The sequence below is a fragment of the Rhinatrema bivittatum genome, chromosome 2, assembly GCF_901001135.1.
Source record: "Rhinatrema bivittatum chromosome 2, aRhiBiv1.1, whole genome shotgun sequence".
NCBI lineage: Eukaryota > Metazoa > Chordata > Amphibia > Gymnophiona > Rhinatrematidae > Rhinatrema > Rhinatrema bivittatum.
In genome coordinates this window covers 531,691,892-531,707,190 of record NC_042616.1, presented here as the reverse complement: position 1 = coordinate 531,707,190, position 15,299 = coordinate 531,691,892, and the positions used below count along the sequence as shown (strand labels likewise).

Genomic DNA, 15,299 nt, shown 5'->3' with positions numbered 1-15,299 from the left:
CAGAACATTTAGATAGCCATGGTTTAATGAAACACAGCCAGCATTGATTTACCCAAGGGAAGTCTTGCCTCACAAATCTTCTACATTTTTATGAAGGGGTGAATAAACACATGGACAAAGGTGAACTGGTAGATGTGGTATATTTGAATTTTCAGAAGACGTTCGACAAGTACCTCATGAGAGGCTTCTAAGAAAACTAAAAAGTCATGGGATAGGAGGTGATATCCTTTTGTGGCTTGCAAACTGATTAAAAGACAGGAAACAAAATAGGATTAAATGGTCTGTTTTCACAATGGAAAAAGGTAAACAGTGGAGTGCCTCAGGGATCTGTACTAGGACCAGTGATTTTTAATATATTTATAAATGATCTGGAAAGAGGCACGACAAGTGTGCTTAAATTTGCAGATGACACAAAATTAACTCTCAAGCGGATGTCCAGTCAAACTGGGGTGTGTGTTCTTGTAGCCAGGGTAGGCCGAGCACGACAGGGTGAATGGCCTTGTCTAGGACTAGAAACGAGATGTTCTCGGTAGGAAGAGCTCCTGTGCATAAGCATATAGGCTCTGTAATGAGGGAAACATCTCCTGGTAATGGTTCACCGTGTATTCACAAGTCCCGCTGTCGCTCCTTGTGACCTTGGGCAAGTCACTTTACCCTCCATTGCCTCAGGTACAAAAACTTAGATTGTAAACCCTCTGGGGATAGAGAAATACCTACAGTACCTGAATGTAAACCAGTGTGATATCTCAATTGAGATTGAATGTCGGTATATAAAAATAATAAATAAATAAATTGTGATAAATTGCAGGAAGACCTTGTGAGACTGGAAGATTGGGCTTCCAAATGGCAGATGAAATTTAATGTGGACAAGTGCAAGGTGATGCATATAGGGAAAATAACCTTTGCTGCATGTTAGGTTCTGTCTTAGGACTTTCTGTCTAGGAAAGAGATCTAGGTGCCATAGTGGATAATACATTGAAATCATCAGCTCCTTGTACTGTGGCGGTCAAAAAAGCAAACAGAATGTTAGGAATTATTAGGAAGGGAATGTTGAATATATGGTGGATGTCATAATGCCTCTGTATCACTCCATGGTGAGACCACATCTTGATAATATATGCAGTTCTGGTTGCTGCATCTCAAAAAAAGATATAGTTGCACTGGAAAAATGTTTAAAGAAGGGCAACCAAAATGATAAATGGGATGGAAAGGCTAAAGAGGTTAGGGCTTTTCAGCTTGGAGAGGACACGGCTAAGGGGGGATATGATAGAAGTCTACAAAATCATGAAAGGCCTTGAACGGGTAAATATGAATCGGTTATTTACGCTTTTGGATAATACAAGTCTAGTGGGCAGTCCATGAAGTTAGCAAACAAATTGGAGAAAATTGTTTTCACTCAATGCATAATGAAGCTCTTGAATACATTGCCAAAAAATGTTACGGCAGTTAGTGTAACTGGGTTTAAAAAAAGTTTTGGATAAGTTCCTAGAGCAGAAGTCCATAAACTGCTATTAATCAATACGGCTTAGTAGCTTGGGAATTCATTTAATGTTTGGGTACTTGCCAGGTACTTGTAACTTGGTTGGCCACTGTTGGACACAGGATACTGGGCTTAATGGACTCTTGATCTGATCCAGTATGGCATATCTTATGTTCTTATGATCAAAGTTCAGGAAATATTGATTAGACCTTTGGCTTAGATTGATGCATTCTTACTTTTGATGGAAGGAAGGCCTACTTTAAATCTTTTGTTCATTTATAATCTGCTAGATTTTTCACAATCTTTTTTTTGTCAGAAGTAATTGATCTGATGAGTGAATGTGCAGTGAGTCATGATTATTTATTGGCCCTTGGTGATTTTAATATCTACCAATTCCAATAATAGTCAGAATAGAGCAAAATATGCTCAAAGACCAGGCCTTGTCTGATCATCATAGCACCAGCATGGCCCAGACAAGTTTGTTTCATGTATCTAGTATAGCTGTTCAGTGATCTTTTGATCTTTCTCAAGTCAGGTCCATCCTTGTTAACTGAAGAAGAAGGATGTCTTTCATCCAAACCTTCCCTTCCTCAGTTTGATGGCCTTGATGTTGAACTCTCAATGATCACTGTATTATCCTTACCCAAGCAGTTTGAAGACATAATAGCGTCTGCCAGAAAACCATCAACTAGAATAGCCCGTGGGGCGGATTTTAAAACCCCTGCACCGGCGCACCTATAGCCCCGGGATGCACTTAAGTCCCGGGGCTTCCTGTCGGGGGCATGGCGGGATGACGCGGCGTTTAGGGGGCGGGGTGCGGCATTTCGGGGGCGGCGACGTGGGCGTGATTTTGGCCTGGGGGCGTTCCGGGGGCGTGGCCACGGCCTCCGGAACAGCCCCCGGGACCGGACCACGGAGCGGGGCAGCCGGCCGACGCGCGCAAAGTTACGCCTGCTGAAAGCAGGCGTAACTTTGCTGACAAAGGTAAGGGGGGGGTTAGGGAGGGGAAGGTGGGGGGAGGGAGAAGGAAAGTTCCCTCCGAGGCCGCTCCGAAATCAGAGCGGCCTTGGAGGGAACAGGCAGCGTGCGCAGGTTGCACAAATGTGCACCCCCTTGTGCGCGCCGACCCCGGATTTTATAAGATACGCGTGGCTTATAAAATCCAGCGTACTTTTGTTCGCGCCTGGTTTTAAATAGAAAAGATACTCCACATGGTGGCTTTTGCAATACCTTGGATTTGTTTGCATGCAAAACAAAAGAATTACTGAGCTATTTGCTCTCTCTTTCAGCTTCAGGTCTTAGCACCTCATCAATAAGAATACATAGCAGTGCATAGCATTCAAATTGAGGGTAAGCCTATCTCTGGTTATCTCTTAGTTTCCAAGTTTATAAAAGACATATGGCATACCAGTTGTGAAACAATCTATTCCATGGGACCTAAACAATGATCTGTCAAAACTGATGAAACTGCCAGTAGAACAGTTAGAGACTGCTTCTCTGAAGTGGTGTACAACAATATAATTAAATATACATTAAATAAAAAAACAAGTAAAAACAAGCTATATAATAAACACACAATATATTTTGCAAAAATGCTTGAACTTGAGCAAAAATGGTATAAAATCAAATTGTTTCCTGAAAACATGCAAAATCTCAAAACTAAAAAAAATCTCATATTGCATGTAACATGGCATTTTTTGTGATGAAAATAGGTGACCATTTGCAAAATTTTACCTACAAATTATTCTTCACAATAAAGAATTACGTTTTAGTGATTTTTTTTTTAGGGGCTGACATGCTTGCAAAACTTTTTTTTTTTTTTTTTTTTTACGCTTCTGTTTGTCAGTCTTTTTTTTTTTTTGTTAGGTGTCATTGTGCATTTGTCATTCAGTATTTGTATTAATGCATAAAATGAGGCATTTCATCCCATCTAATTTCTTCCTTCTCTGTTCTCTTCTTCCTGTGATCACCCTGCCTAGCAGATGTTTACTCCTCTCACCACCTCCCCCCTCCATTACAGCCAGCTTGCTGATGCCACATAATTTAAGATGGCAAAGATGTAATCTCCACTGCACATCTATACTGTCGGTGGCAGTGGTGAAAGTGGTAATGTTGCTTGGAATTGCATTAGCATCAATGGAGGAAACAATGGCACGGAGAGGCAGATAGGTAGCAGTCCATGTTTTTTGAAATTCAATTGCAATAATCAGTTTTCATGCTTCTGTGAAATCACCGAAAACGGGGGGCCGTGATCCTGATCACATTTTTTTGCACGTCTGTTTTGTCTAGCTGGAATTGGGTGGCAATAACAAATTATTTCCTGCTCCGCTGTTTGAAAACTGCCATGAACATGAGACCCCAAAAATGGTAGCCAAGCTTTCTGCTCCAAAGGTATCTGCATGTTTCATAAGTGTTTTATATAGAGTTCTAAAATTCTGCTTGGTAGACATATACAGATGCAAATTAGTAATATTTGCATTATGTCACTACAGTTATCTTCGAGCAGGCTTTTTCTTTTAGTTTGTGCGTGCATTATAGAGAATTTGCTTTTTTATTTAGTGGATTCTATGCTTGGATTTATTAATAGGAAAGAGGACCGAATGGTTTATCCAAAATGACCAATAATTTGAATTAAAGAAAGAGGCATTTGGGAGGAAGGTGTGGGTTTTTTTTTTTTTTTGGCATTATATATTGTGTGATGGATTCAGATGGGAATTCCACTCCAGTTTTATAACCACTTTTTAAAATTAAAAGTCTGTTTCAATATATCCAACTGCAGGAATGCTCTTTGCACTGAAACAGAAACAGTATTTTACTGTTTTTTTACAAGATATGCCTTCTGTTGACAGGTAAAGCCAAGCAAATGTGAGCTATTGAACAAAAGGCAGTGTGCCTTTCTATAGATGGCAGAATCATCTTTGGCATCATGTGTAGAGCTAAAACTAAAAATACCCATATCTTTATGTGTATCTTGATTTCTGAACAATACAAGTAGATATTAACCTCCTCGCCCCACATCCTTATTACCTGTTCTTTACTATTAGTTATAAGTGAAGAAAAGGCATGAAATGAAATTGAAATGAAAGAAGTGACAAGAATTCATCTTAGAATTATTTTGATAATGGAATTGAGTTGGGAAGTAAAAAAAAAAACAAAAAACTAGAGAAAAGCATAACATATCTAATATTTAAAGATGGCTTGCTGTTGGCATCTTGTTGGCAGATTCTTTTTTCTCAAGTTGTTTGAAATGCTTTAGATAGTAACTAGCTGCTACTCAGCAGATATCAAATACAAATTTTGGCTTTTGCTTTTAAGGCTTTCTTCCTATGAGCCCAATGTACTAAAGGATATTACATTTTGCAAAATCCGGTTTGCAAGGAAAAAATTCAAATATTGCTTGTTTGTGATTGTTTTTCTAACACCTATAGATGATTTTGTTTTTATTTTTATTAATTCTGGCAATGTATTTTAATATTTTATGATTTTATTTGTTTAATATTTATGATCTTATCCCAAACAGCTAATACTTCTTAACTTCCTTCTTCTAATTTTTAGCTGTTTTTATCTTTTATAATTAATTGTAATCTCTTTTCTGCATATTTATTGAAACCGTTGTGAAGGCCATCGCTGAGACGACGGTATATAAATGACAATAAACCTTAGTGTGCAAAGGAGACTTTTTTTCAAAATTTTTTGGCTTCACAAACTGTTTACACGTGCTGTTACGCTTGCAACATTTCATTTAAATTCTGCATTGCAGCAACTCAAATATAAATTTTGCAAAGTGGTTATCAACTATTAGAGCATAATACAAGTACATGCAAAACAACTTCCTGTAAAAAAAAAAAAAAAAAAAAAAAAAAGCACATAATATTTATTTACTTTATATACCGTTAATCTGTTGGGACAATCTAGATGGTGTACAATTAATCATAAACACACAAAAAAAATACAGAAAATATAAAATATCTTTCTACTGGCTCATTTGAAATAGTGCACATAGCATGAACTCTTGTTCATAAGCCTTTTTTGGAATAGCAAAAGTATAGTGTGCTTTTGGTTTATTAAATGGAAATTTGTCATCTTTGCAAACTTAACCTCATTTTCTAAGAATGATGATATATTGCTTATTTGTTGCTGACTGGGTACTTTGCATTGTATAAAAATTATTGTATGAACTAACAGTCTTTTGATAGTAATTGCATTCTGTATACTTAGATAATTGTTTTATTTTCACCTACCTTTTACTTTTGGTCTGGAAGTTTCCTTCTGCTCCTTTGTACTTTCAGCTCATTCAGAACCATGATTGGGATCTGATGCTATAAGCCTTCCTTTGTAATTATCGGGATTTTTCCGCTATTTGATAATCTCGCTACCAACTCTGCCCAGCCATTGCAGTGACAGTTCTCTGCCAGCGGCCACAAACTAGGACTTCTTCCCATTGGGTACTGTGAGCTGTTGTCTTATTCAGTTACTTTGTTGCAACTCCAGGTTTTAGTACTTTCAATCTAGTTATAATACTCCTTTCTTTCATGCTTCTGTTTCCAATGCTTGCTTTCTCTGAGCCCATGCTCCTCTTCCCAACCTCTATCTTCTTGTTCTTGGTTTTGATGCTTTTTCTTCCTCTTATGCTATCCTTCCTAAACCTGAGACTTCTTTCCTTTCTAAGGTGCAAGGTCTTCTAGATACCAAGGCATGAGGGTAGTGGAATTTGTAAGATGGGGAACAGATGAAACTGCTTTGAGGACCAAGGGAACTTCATTACTAGGAGACTGTTCTGAGGTTTAAAGCGGCTTGTGCAGCCTGACAGATGGCCCCAGTGGATGATGTACTGGGGAGGGAAGGCAATGGGATATACCCAGAGGGCAGTAATGGTCCACACAGGAACAGTTAGGAGAAGGGGAAAGTCAGGGACTGAAGGCAGATGTGGAGAGTATACCTTAGCTAATCATTATAACCGCATGGCTCTGGGGGTGTGAGCAGCCTGTGTGGACTGGTGTATAAGGGAAATCAAAGAGCGCACTTTGTTGGGGGGGACAGGCAAATGGAGCACAGTGGAACAGCAGGAAGATTGCAGCTGACCACGAAGATGTGGAGGTCCGAGATATGGAGAGTCGGGGACTCAGGGAAGATAAGTGGAGGCTGTTAGCCTGGCATTTTTGATGGGCACTTTCTGCTGGTGTCCTTATCAATTTAATTCATAGGACTACGATTATTAATTGTTATTTTCTATTTCAAATGTGACGTTGGTGGTGGCGGTTATTACTATTATAACTGCAGTCCTCCATTCAAATATTTTTCATTGTTTATAAATTAAAATGGAGTCGAATTATTGGAGAGTTAAATAACTTCTTAGATTGAATTGTGTGATTAAATTAACTTGATCTGGACATAATTACACATCTCTGTAGTTGGAGGCATTTAGCCAGATAACTCACGAATGAATATGGACCTTGCTAGTTTTTTCTTGTCTAAGCGTAAACTGCTTTTTGTTTTTCTCTTCCTTTCCTCTGTGTACAAGCAGGGAAAATTCAGCCACACAAATAAGATGATATCCAATAGCGCCAATATGTACATGCTCTCTTAGAGGTCCTGTGGATCGACTTCATGCAGATCTCCTCAATCAAATTTCTTCTGCTGATCTGAAAGGATGTTTTTACTCTCACTGTCAACGCACACAGATTTTTGTGGGGTTCCCCCCCCCCCAATTTTTTTTTTTTTTTTTTTTTACTTTAATCAGGTTAGTCTGCTTATTCATTTTAAAATTTCTTTTTGAGTCTTGGTTAAAAAAAAAATAAAATAGAATCTCTCCTCCTGTCATGTCAGGATGGTAGCTTTTCAAATTGAGTACCAAATGTGGCCACAAAATTGCTAGCATGGATTTCCATAATGACCATATTTGCTGCTTGGGTTTTCACATAATGTAAGTAGTTACAGAAAATGTGGAAGAATGTCCCCACAAGCATAACACTTCAGGAGTTTGTTGAAGTATGAGTTCACTCTTCTGAGTAGAAAGAGACCCGCCTCATCTGATACATCAGCACTTCTCAAACGAGAGTTCACAGTTGTCAAAACATCAAAGTAGAGTCTTGCTCTTTATTTTGTTCTCACTGGGGCAAGGACAGGTTTCCTTTGGCACATAAGTCTCAACACTGTGGGCATAAATCATTGCAAGTCACCGGTGCAGAAAAAGAAGCAGCACAATCTGCGCTGTCATCAGATGAATCTTTGTTGTCTTCCACCTAGACTTCCATTTTGCTAGTACAGTTGGCACTGACAACTTCAGCACTGAGGTTTTCAGCATTAGTTCCAGAATCAGATATATCTGTAACTATTCCAAATAAGAATAACCAAGTTTTTGTACATAAGATGTGGTAAGAATTTGTTCATAAGTACATGAGAGCTATACAGGCCACTCTACAAAATGCACAGGCTTTTCCAATATTAGAAAGGCTATCACATCAAATTCAACCACAGTCTTAATTCTTCCATACCAGAATCCACCAGTTGAGCAGAAAAAAACAGCCATCTAGATAATCTGATACAGGATCTGTCTTACCTATTCATATTTGGATTCAGATTCTGAGTCTGCTCAATCCTTTTGATGGGTCTTTTTCTAAACCTCTTCCAGATTCAACTTCTGTGCCTCCACACCCCTATTCTGAGATAGCTAAAAGCAACCCGTCACCTGAAGATTTGTCATTCAGTTTTTATGCAAAACTGGAATATATTCCATTCCACCTGCAACAGGATCCTGAACAATCGGACTTCTCAGAAATTATGAGTAAATTAAAGCATCGAAACAATTGTGCACAGTTCAGTACATAAAGCCCTTCAGGATTTACAATCCAAGATATAGCAAGCTCCCCTTTTTACATTGCCTTTTACTAGAAGAATAGAGCTTAAGTATAAGGTCAAGAATTGTACAGGCTATTTTACCTTACAAATTGGTGGTTGTGGAATCATCTCTAAAAAGGACTTAAAGAATGCAAACTTTATGCCAATAATCTACCAGGGAAAGAGCCCAGAGTCTTCGATAATGTGAGTAAGAATTTCTCAATCCGCTGTGCTGCAGAGTAGAATATCTGCATATTATTTTCAGATGACACAATTTTTAAACTACATTCTACATAGATACTTCTGTGTTTATTCCTGCTGACTTTACAGGGAAATTTGAACCACATCTATAAGATATGGATGCATGTTCAAACACTTAAGGTCTAGCTATGACCATTTCGATACATCTTCTAGATTATTGTCCATAGCTATTGGTACAAGAAAACTAGCTTCAGATCTGTGAGAGGATGTTCATGACAAACTGGCTGATGCCCATTCTGTAGGGGACAATTTGCTTGGAGATAAGGTTAGAGAGACTGTTAGACTCATAAAAGAACATTGCTTAATATTGCAGGCTTTGACTTCTGCCACCTCAGATCTATTATCTTCTCAAAGAAGATATGTCATAATCTTTCAAAAAGCAATTCTATTATCTTCATAGATGTCTTTGGTATAGGTAAGCACATAAAATTTTCAAAACCTTCAAGTGGAGCAGCAGCATCAACAACTACATAACAGGCGAGCCACATACTGGAGAAAGGGTACAGCAAAAATGTACTTAACCACCACCCCAAAAATCAACCCTTGGGGTAAATTTTAAGACACATGTACGCCCGATTTTATAACATGTGCGTGCAGGCGCATGCATGTTATAAAATCGGGGGTCAGTGCACGCAAGGGGGTGCACATTAGTGCATCATGTGCACGCTGACGCCCACAGCCTTCCCCGTTCCCCCTATTCTAACCCCCTGACCTCTGTCTTACCTTTTGCGCCTGCCTGCAGCTTGCCAGCATGCAATCCTCTGACACAGCGGCAAATGGCCGCTGTGCTGGAGGCCTCTGGCCCCGCCCCCGCCCCGCTCCTTTTGTAAAGCCCTGGGACTTAGCCATGTCCAGGAGCTTTACGTGCATCGCCGGGCCTTTATAAAATAGGCCCGGCACGCGTACCCCCCTCTACTTTCGTAAAGGTTTTAAAATCTGGCCCTTAATGTTTTACTAAAATATAGTCATTGCAATCAACCTTCCAGAGGGAGGAAGGCTTCAATATTTCTACCATCAGTAGTTCCTCATTGCCACAGACCATTGGGTCCTCAGTATCATCTCCCAAGGAGTACAGCTTAAATTTTGAGAATCGCCCACCCATTTTCCCACATTTTCTGCATCGAATTTGTCAGGGAACAGCTGCCCATATTAAAATTGGATCTGACTTCTTTGTTTTCTGTACAAGTGATAGAATCAGTCTCCATAAAGGAGAGAGACAGACTTTTACTCAAGACAATTCCTTATTTCCAAAATATCAGTCAGTCTCCACTCTATCTTGGACTTAAGATAATTAAACAAATATCTCAAAAGCAAAAAGTTTGAATTGAATTCCTTCACTACTTTCTTTCTTCATTTGGAAGTGAACAACTGGTTAACTACATTGGATCTCAAAGATGCATATACGCATGTTTCCATTCATCCAAATCACAGGAAATATCTCCCATTCACAGTAGAGCAGGAACATTATCAGTACAAAGTTCTCCCATTTGGTGTCTTGTTAGTACCAAGGGTATTCTCAAAAAGCCTAGCAGTAGTAGTGGCAAATATAAGAGAAACGAATCTTAGTAGTTCTATACTTTGACAACCATCTGTTATTGAGCAGCTCTTTTAAGGAAGCAAAGATAAGTACATTTACAGTCCATGCTCTTCTCTTGCTGGGTTTCGTTTTCAGTTCCAAGCAGTCTCATTTAATACCATTATATTGCCTAAAATTTGTAGGAGCTCAATTAAATACTCAGGCCGGGAAAGCGTTTCTTCCTCTCCAAAGAATGAACAAACTGATATATCTAGTACATTCACTTCACAGCCGGAGATCAGTGTCAGCCAGAAAATTCATAGTGTTACTGGGTCATATGGCAGCTACAGTCAGTGACAACCTTTATATGTTTGTACGTGAGAACAGCACAGTGACATCTAAAATGTCATTGGAATCACCATTCCCAACTGCTTTTTGCAAGATACCGTTCTCTGTTCCTCCCTTTCAGTTTTTGGAATGGTAGACTACTCAGCGGGCCAGTCTTCTAGTGGTACACTTTTTCTATTCTCCACAAATTCAGGAAACCTTAACTACTAGTATGGGTAGCACATCCTAGCACCATTTTCTCTCAAGGAACTTGGTCCAAACAGGAACAGAAACTTCACATAAATATTTTTGAGTTGAATGCCATTTTCAAAGCCTTCCTAGTTTTTAAATCTTTCATAAAAGGAAAAATGATTTAGATTCAAACTGACATTATAATAATGTATTATAACAACAAACAAGGAGGAATGGGATTGTGTCAAGGAATCCAAATATGGACTTGATGAATATTCATCTCAATGCCACACATCTCCTAAGCAAGCATAACCTTATAGCAGATTCCTTGAGCTGGCACCTTCAACCTCATGAATGATTCCTTCACCTTGAGACACTTCACGGTCTTTTTTTCAATTATGAGAAATTCCAAGTAAATCTCTTTGCAGCTCCTTTCAGTCAAAAGCTTCCCCTATATTACTTCAAGAGACTTGCCCAAGATGTTTTTACAGTCTTCTGAGTGAAAGATCTGAAATTTGCATTTCTGTTAATTCCATTAATTGCCAGAACAATTTTCAATCTATGACTGCACAAGGGAGCCATGATCCTTGGAGCTCCCTTCTGGCCATGCCAAGTATGGTTTCTCTGCCTTCAAAGTCTGGCCATAGCTCATCCAGTTCATCTCAGAATTTTTACAAATCGTCTAACACAGTATAATGGATCACTTCTTCACCCAACCTCCATTCTCTAGTGCTGACAACCATCTATTGTTTGCAGTTTATTGAAAGTCATGTCCCTTCCCTCAGAGGTAAAAGCAGTATTGCTACCAGCAAGAAGACAGTCTGAGATGCTTATACAGCTTTAAATGGAAAAGGTTCTCTATTTGGTGTAATTATCAAAACCAAGTTTCTTTTCACTGTGAAACATCCATATTGCTACAATACCTTTTTCATCTTTCCAAGTATGGAATAAAGTCCCACTTGGTCAGGATCCATTGCAGCATATCACCATTTTTCTGAAGGCCTTACAGTATGTTGCCCTCCCACTGGTATCAAGATTTATTAAATGCCTTTTTCATCTACCAACACAATGGACCTAAATGTAGTCTTTAAAGATTGACGAATCCTCCATTTGAACCCATGGCATCTAATGATATATATTTGATTGAAGTGAATTCCAGGCTCTAGTAATAAACTCTTCAGAAACTCAAATTTTAGAGAAACAGAGTGGTTCTAAGAAATCCTATCAAATTTCTACCAAAAGTAGTATCTCAATTCCATTTGAATTAATCTATACTCTGTCCTTCATTCATTCCCAGTCCTCTTTCCAGCAAGGAAGAGACAACATTCCACACTTTAAATTGTAGATGAATTCTTTTTTTACATAGAGATGGGTGAAGCCTTAAGGAAAGTCTTTTCATTTGTTCATCTCTCATGATCGAAGCAAATCAAGATTTCCAGTTGGAAAACAAACACTATTTGACTGTAATCGCCTTTTGTTACAGAGTGGCAAATTTAGACCTCTCCCAGCAGTTGAAGCACATCAAATCTGAGAAACTGCAGTTTCTGTAGCATTTCTCCGTTCAGTTTCTATCTAGGGCATCTGAAAGGCAGCTATCTGGTCTTCTGTTCACATTTTTATTGCTTAAAAACATGTCTTTGTCTCAGAGACAGTGCCTTTGGCCAAGCAGAACAAAAAAGCACTTCAGTTAGTAAATTCAGCTTTCTCACCATTCACTTATATCTGTGTTGTATATTCCTTGTAAGATAAAAATCCAAGCATGCAACCCTCAGCTTGGGAGTCCCCACTTGCGTGGCTAAGGTTGCAGCCCATCTGCATACTTCTCCCAGTTGCCTCTGTCGTCGACTCCCAAAGTCATTACAACCAACCTCTGGCCTGAGCTGCTTCCACCCATGCTCCTTGAGCAGCCAACCAGATACTGGGTCAGACCAAGGGTTCATCAAGCCCAGCATCCTGTTTCCAACAGTGGCCACTCCAAGTCACATGTGCCTGGCAAGTACCCACACATTAAATAGATCTCAAGCTACTGCTGCTTTTAATTAATAGCAGTTTATGGATTTTTCTTCTAGGAACTTATCCAAACCTTTTTTAAACCCAGTTACACTAACTGCTGTAACCACATCCTCTGGCAATAAATTCCAGAGCTTAACTATGCACTGAGTGAAAAATAATTTTCTTTGATTTGTTTTAAGTGAGCTACTTGCTAACTTCATGGAGTGCCCCCTAGCCCTCCTGTTATCAGAGTAAATATTGATTTACATTAAGCTGTTCAAGTCCTTTCATGATTTTGTAGACCTCTCATATCCCCCCTCAGTCGTTTCTTCTCCAGACTGAATAGCCCTAACCTCTTTAGTCTTTCCTCATAGGGGAACCGTTCCATGCCCCTTATCATTTTGGTTGCCCTTCTTTCTTTCTTTCTTACATCCAGACATCTCCATTCTTTGAGAGCATCTCATCCTTGTCTCTGTCGTCACACCTCTACCTTTCTTCTGTGTATTTTTCTGCTTCTGCTCCTACTCTGTTGAAGATTTCAATCCCAATCCTGGCCCTTCAAGGCAACTATCACCCCATCTGTGCATATTAAATTATTACCCCTCCAGTTGTTTCACTATTCCCCTTTTCCCTCCCTCTTCTCTTTCTTTCTCATGCTCTCTGTTACATACCCACTTGTTTTCAAGAATCTTGCCTATAGTCATGATCTTTTTATCTCGTATACTCTTCATCTCCTTATCTTGATTGAGACCTGGCTTTTGGCTGAGGACTCTCAGTTGCTGCAGTCTGTCATGTAGGTTATCTTTCCTCCATGCACCTTGCACGATAGACTGTGGTGGTGGTGTTGAACTGATGTTCTCCCCCTCATGTAGGTTTCAGTCCTCTCTTCTGCCTTTTCCTTTGAGACCCACTCCATCCACCTATTCACTCCACTGCCTCTCCAGGTAGCTGTCATTATTTACCCCCCTGATAAATCCTACCCCCTCCTTTCTCACCACCTTTGATTCCTGGCTTTACTTCTTTCTTGATCCATTTTCTGCTTCCCTGATTCTTGGAGTCTTTAACCTACATATTGTTGATCTATCTGATTTTTATGCCCCCAAACTCCCTTGCCTTAACCTCCTCATTTGATCTTCAACTCTACCCTACTGTCCTTAGAAGTATGTCCCCTGCCTTGACCTATTTCTTTCTTCCAACTGCTGTCTCTGATTTCTCCATATCAGTTCTTCCTCTCTGACCATTATCTGATAACTTTCAAACCCACCCTCCCCAACAGCCTTTCTGGTCACCACTAGTACCTTCATGAATCTCAAAGCTGTCAACCATTGTATTCTCTGCACTTATTATTTAATCTCTTCTTTCCTTCACTACATTGTCTAAGTCAATTGACAAAGCAGTTCCTTCTTTCAACTCTCTGCTTTAGGCACCCTTGCCCCTCCCTTTACCAATCCTGTAAGATACACCAAAGCCCAGCCTTGGTTCACCCCTAGAATTTTCTTACTCTATTTCTGTGCCCTTGCAGACTTCATATATTTTAAATTCATGCTGAACTCCTTACAGTCTATTGCACTTGCCAAGCAAGACTACCATGTTTATCATACAAACTCTTGCATCCAACCCTTGCCATTTCTTTGCCATGCTCAATTTCCTCCTCAAACTTCCTTTGCCTCCCTCCCTTTTACACTCTGCCAAGACTATGGCTGACTACTTCCATGAAAAGATTATTATAATTAGTCTTGAGTTATCAACCAGATCACCTCTACCTCCTTCTCCCCTACTTCTTTCCTCTACCCTCCCCCTGGCCTCTGTCACGCTCTCCTCCCTTTCTGAAGTCACTGTGGAGTAAACTGCTCATCTTCTGTCCTCTTCCAAATTCACTGCTTGTTCCTCTGACTTTATTCCCAGTCATTTCTTTAGTTTTATCTCCACTGTATTCATCCCTTCTATCTGTCACATTCTCAATCTATTACTTTCTACTGCTACTGTTCCTTCTGCCTTAAACCATGCTGTGATCACACCATTTCTCAAAAAAACTCACTGGACCCTATCTGTCCTGCCAATTATCACATCTCCCTTCTCCTTCCAGTCTACTTGAACTTTTCTTTACTGTCTTTATTTTCTTTAATCTCCAGCCATTCTTGATCTACACCAGTTAAGTTTTTGCCTTCTACATTCCACAAAACAGCCCTTGCCAAAGTCTCCAATGACCTGTTTATGGCTAAAAGTAAAGGTCCTATACTCTGTCCTTATCCTTTTTGAACTATTGGCTGCTTTTGACACTATTGATCACCACCTACCCCTTGATGCTTTATCCTCACTTGTATTTCAGGACTCTCTTGTCTTGGTTCTCTTCTTAATTCTCCCATTGCTTTTTGTTTCCTCTGGCAGATCCTCCTCCTACTCCAATCCCACTATCAATTGATGTGCCTCAGGCTTCTGCCCTGGGCCACCTTCTCTTCTCTCTGTATACTAATTCCCTTGGTGCTATGATTCCTGTCATGGCTTTCAATACCATCTTCATGCTGATGATTCCTAGATTTACCTCTCTAGACCAGAAATGTAATCTAGATTCCAATCCAGATCTCGGCCTGCTTGTCTGACATTGCTGCCTGGATGTCTCATTACCACCTTAAACTCAATATTGCCAAGAGTTCCTTATCTCTACCCCCTACCCCTACCCCAAGCCCACTTCCC

General features: G+C 39.6%; 1 protein-coding gene across 1 annotated transcript in view; it reads left to right on the top strand.

The window, feature by feature from the left end:
- Positions 1-15,299, top strand: part of ATP9B (ATPase phospholipid transporting 9B (putative)) — a 1,157,977-nt gene that overhangs the window by 83,389 nt on the left and 1,059,289 nt on the right. The gene's annotated exons all lie outside the window — the stretch shown is intronic.